Raw genomic sequence first — 6,000 nt, 5'->3', positions numbered from 1 at the left:
GTTTAAATCACCAACACAACACATAAAAATAAGCACAAGGTTTATGCATTACACATAATTATGTTCAGGCAGTACAATCATAAGTCCTCATAATTCATTTCGGGGAGCCATATCACAGATAAAACGTTACTTAATCCGTGATAAATACGTTATGTAATTTAGGTTGTTATGATAATTACCATTATATCACTTATCTGCTTTATATACCTCAGTAATATCGTGGTTATTGAGTACCTGAGTACCATATCCACAAAACCTGACGTGGGAAACAGAGGTTAAAGTTATTTTACGAGAACACATAGATGACACAGATGTTATCCTTAGCTATCTCGTTTATTATAAGATTTTTATTTACACAGATGTGGGTTTGACTCTTACAAAGCTATTCTAAACCCGATAAACTTAACGGAATCAATCGTTGAGTCACCCACTCGAAAATGTGTTGTTTGCATTGTCTCAATGTTATTCAATTCTGACATCTATTGAAATTATTCGACAATAATGCAGTTATTAGATAAACTCTATTAGTACATTGCGAGTAGATCGACAATAAATAGCATTACATGATAAAAATCGTTTTAAATATTCTCTTAACATCTATCGCTTTGTCATTTATCTTAATCCTAGTATATCTTAACTTAAGGTTCCGAGGACAAGGAAAATCGCATTTGCCTGACCATACTCATGTGTCAAATTAAGAAAAACCATAAAATATACAACTTACATGTTCTGGATTCCCAATACAGTAGTCCGCCAAGTATTGTCCAAAACGAGACAAAGTTAACGAGACGAGACTTCTCGCGATATCGGATACGAGCCAAGACCGACCGAGACTCGATCCTCACTACGACCGAGAGAAGACAAGATCCCCTGGTCTAAAAACCAAGAGTTTTTATATTCGCCTCATCTGTTATTTTCACTCTCAAGCCCTTCCGGATCAGTCAATTCTAGACTATGAAATAATAGTTTCTATGACGTATGCGTGACTTTCACACTTTCACTGAAGAAAATTGTTTTTGCTTATATAAGTGTTTTCATTTCCTGGTGTCCTTCGTACATGTTTTTAGAAATACCATTTATATCTTATTTACACATTTTTGGTATCTCTACGGCGACACTGTTTTAATGATGAAATGTCTGATCTCTTAAATTAAAAAATTCGATCAAAGTTGATATTTTCGTGATAAAAAAGAAAATAGGGACAGTTCTATTTTACTATTAAATTTCTATTAGAAATACCCTATATTGAAAGTCCAAACTGTATCGTAACGAAAAATTACAAATGTTGGAAAGGAAAAGTTTATATTCCTCATAAATGTAGCATGTTTCAAATTTCAACGTGAAAAAAACACATTGAATTATAGGGTGGAAACAAATTTTGTGTCGAATTAGTATAAATAAAATTTTGTTTTCAAATAATCAAAGAGTTACCATTTTCTAGTCTTTTCCGAAGATTTACCTGTTCCGAACATACAGCATTGATTTCATCTCTTCCGGATATAACGTAATTTGCACAGATAGAATGAACACGCTAAGAGCTCAAACGGATCATCGTGTCAGTCGGATGATGTTGGTTAGGTTATAGACCACCACTGGGTCGAGGATTCAAATCCGTAGTGACCCGGTAATTCGACTGAGACTCGGTAACCCAGAGGATAGAAAAGAGATTTTACTTATTCCCTTGCGTTTAAACAGTATTTCTGTCAGAGATGACCAGGACTGGAGATGTTATCCCCAGAGCACGAAAATCACGACGCCGAAGTTAACAGTTAATAAGATTCTCCAGACCAGGTATATCGGGCTCTTGCTCCGTTTTAACTTTGGAACATGAAGTGCGTGTGTGAGAAAGAGGAGGAGAAGTGAAAGATGCAAAGACAGGATAGGGAAACGTCAAGAAAGAGAGAGAGGGGGACGAATATAAATATGAAATATACTTATCATTACAGTGTATGATATAGAACTCACACACTGTTTATTTGAATTATCGTCAGTGATGCCTTGTAAGTTCTCCATCAGAAGATACATCTCTGCAGCCATTATTTTATGCGAAAAAATCATACTACCCGATGGGGAATCAAACCATGATTTTCCACTTGGAAGTCTAGCACTTTACCACTACACCACCGATTGCTTTATTCAAACTTTGTTTAACAAATGGTGTAGTGTTTGTTTCTGAGAACGATAACACAAAAAGTGTATACAGCAGATCAATGATGTCTTTGGAATGTTCTGGTAATTCCCTTGCCCTCTCCCAACCAGCATTCGTAAATCGTCTCTATCATGATATAGGTGTTTGCTTCCACATTTTTATTCATTGCTTGTCCAGTATGATAAGTCGATTCTTTACAATCACTTTGTAAAATAATTGAATTTGGTGTGAACAGGATTTGAACCTACGTTCGATAGCTATATTATTCATAAGACCAATACGTTACCCCTACACTATCATGCCATCTGAATTTACAAGCCAAATCTTTGGAACGAGCCGGCTTCTTCCTGTAACGTTATTTGCACCAAAGTGCGTAATGAAATTGATTTATTCGACGGCCTAAAGAGAAATTAATGTCCACTGATAAAAGAAGAACATACAATCGAGGAAAAGATAGAGAAATAAAACATATTTTACAGTAATTTCGCGATGCAAGTTCAAAAGTACGCAAATAATAATAATAATAATAATAATAATAATAATAATAATAATAATAATAATAATTATTATTATTATTATTATTATTATTATTATTATTATTATTATTATTATTATAACCTATATTATAATATCGAAAGTAACTATGGTTGTGACTTCTAATCTCTTGAACCACCCGATCGATCTCGGTCAAATTTTCAATATTGATAAGGTTCGGGCCTGGGAAGTGTTTTTATCATTTCATTTTAACGGTAAAACTTAGGGGAAAGAGGAGGGGAGGAGGGTTGATATATAAAAATGAATAAAACGTGATAACTCTTGAACCACCAGACCGATTTCTATCAAACTTTCAACATAGATAAGGTTCAGATCTGGGACGACTTTTATTTTTTCAGTTTGGACGTACAACGTAGGGGCCAGAGAGAGGAAAATATATGCAAAGAAAATGAAAATGAAAGTGACTGTCTTTGTGACTTTATCATTCTTGAACCACCCGACCGATCTCGATTAAATTTTCAACATAGATGAAGTTTGGGCCTAAGATGGTATTTATCTATTTACCTTGACGATATAACTTGGACTTGAGGGGTTGGGAGGGGTTAAAACAATAAATAAAACTTGATAACTCGTGAAACAAAGGATCAATCACGATCAAATTTTTAACATAGGTGAAGTTCGGGCCTGATATGATTTTTATCGTTTCACTTTCACGGGAGAACTTGGGGAGGGGAATGGGAGAGAGACATATATATATATATATATATATATATATATATATATATATATATATATATATATATATATATATATATATATATATATATATATATATATATATATATATATATATATATATATATATATAACTAAAGAAAACTTAATGACTTTTGAACCACCAAACCAATCTCGATCAAATTTTCAACCTAGAAGTTTGAACCTGAGATGCTTTCTGTCATATCACTTGGACGGTGCAACTTAAGAGGTGGTGAGGGGGAGCGACATTTAAAAAAGAACAAAAAATTACCGGTGTAAGTGGCGAATCCTTAATTTTTGGTGTCACTAAGATTGACAGTGATACATCTGATGCTGTTTAAATCCAAATTCAGCCCTTCAACTTGGAGGATGGGGAGACATATACAAATGATATAAATAACCAATACCAGTGTCGAATTTATAGTTTTCCGGCTCGCTGAGATCAACAATGACACTGCAGATGCCGTGCCCCACAACATAGTGTAGGGAGGGGATATATAAAACAGATCGAAAATGGCCGATATCAAAGAGCGCTTTAGTAATCCTAAACAGTGACTGAGTAACGGAATATATTACTACTTTTTCTCAATTTAACACAACGAAGCGGGTAATTGAAGTTAATAATAATAATAATAATAATAATAATAATAGACTACAGTACTGTGAATGTGAATATTTATTATTATTATTATTATTATTATTATTATTATTATTATTAGTAGTAGTAGTAGTAGTAGTAGTAGTAGTAGTAGTAGTAGTAGTAGTAGTCCTATTCACATACTTTTGAAGTTGCACGACGAAATTACTGCAAAATATGTTTTATTTCTGTAATTCTTCCTGGATTGTATGCTTTTCCTTTATTAGTGTCTACTAACTTCTCTCTAGGCCGTCGAATAAGTCAATTTCGTTATGTACTTTGGTTCGTTCCAAAGATCAGGGCTAAAGTAAGTAACGTGTGGATTCTAATTTCAGGTGGCATTATAGTGTAGGGGTAACGTAATGGCCTTATGAATAATATAGCTATCAATTGTAGGTTCAAATCCTGTTCACGCCAAATTCAATTATTTTACAAAGTGATTGTGAAGAATCAACTTATCAGGCTGGACAAGCAATGAATAAAAATGTGGAAGCAAACACCTATATCATGATAGAGACGATTTACGAATGCTGGTTGGGAGAGGGCAAGGGAATTACCAGAACATTCCAAAGACATCATTGATCTGCTGTATACACTTTTTGTGTTATCGTTCTAAGAAACAAACACTACACCATTTGTTAAACAAAGTTTGGATAAAGCAATCGGTGGTGTAGTGGTAAAGTGCTAGACTTCCAAGTGGAAAATCATGGTTTGATTCCCCATCGGGTAGTATGATTTTTTCGCATAAAATAATGGCTGCAGAGATGTATCTTCTGATGGAGAACTTACAAGGCATCACTGACGATAATTCAAATAAACAGTGTGTGAGTTCTATATCATACACTGTAATGATAAGTATATTTCATATTTATATTCGTCCCCCTCTCTCTCTTTCTTGACGTTTCCCTATCCTGTCTTTGCATCTTTCACTTCTCCTCCTCTTTCTCACACACGCACTTCATGTTCCAAAGTTAAAACGGAGCAAGAGCCCGATATACCTGGTCTGGAGAATCTTATTAACTGTTAACTTCGGCGTCGTGATTTTCGTGCTCTGGGGATAACATCTCCAGTCCTGGTCATCTCTGACAGAAATACTGTTTAAACGCAAGGGAATAAGTAAAATCTCTTTTCTATCCTCTGGGTTACCGAGTCTCAGTCGAATTACCGGGTCACTACGGATTTGAATCCTCGACCCAGTGGTGGTCTATAACCTAACCAACATCATCCGACTGACACGATGATCCGTTTGAGCTCTTAGCGTGTTCATTCTATCTGTGCAAATTACGTTATATCCGGAAGAGATGAAATCAATGCTGTATGTTCGGAACAGGTAAATCTTCGGAAAAGACTAGAAAATGGTAACTCTTTGATTATTTGAAAACAAAATTTTATTTATACTAATTCGACACAAAATTTGTTTCCACCCTATAATTCAATGTGTTTTTCACGTTGAAATTTGAAACATGCTACATTTATGAGGAATATAAACTTTTCCTTTCCAACATTTGTAACTTTTCGTTACGATACAGTTTGAACTTTCAATATAGGGTATTTCTGATAGAAATTTAATAGTAAAATAGAGCTGTCTTCTATTTTCTCTTTCTTTCTTTCTCTTTTCTTTTCTTTTCGTTTCGTTTCGTTTTTTTCTGTTTTGTTCAGTTTGTATTAGTAGTCTAAAATAGAGGATATGACCAATGCCATCTCCTGGGTTTATTAGAATGTATTTTGGAACAGTATGTCCAATGAACACTATCGAATTTGCAATCGAACCACGCGGAAACAAAGCATGTGTGTTAATCTTTTGACATTATCCCGAATGTTTCTCGGAGATCTACGGTTCTACTTGAAATTGAGTATACTATCCATTATGAAAGTGACATAATGAATGTTTAAAGCATCTTCTATATATTCGAATAGTTCTGAAAAAATATGTAAAAACAAACGTTATTTCTTTATTATTGTT

This window comes from Thermobia domestica, chromosome 1, assembly GCF_964235325.1.
Source record: "Thermobia domestica chromosome 1, izTheDome1.hap1.1, whole genome shotgun sequence".
Classification (NCBI taxonomy): Eukaryota; Metazoa; Arthropoda; class Insecta; order Zygentoma; family Lepismatidae; genus Thermobia; species Thermobia domestica.
This window is presented reverse-complemented; position numbering follows the sequence as displayed.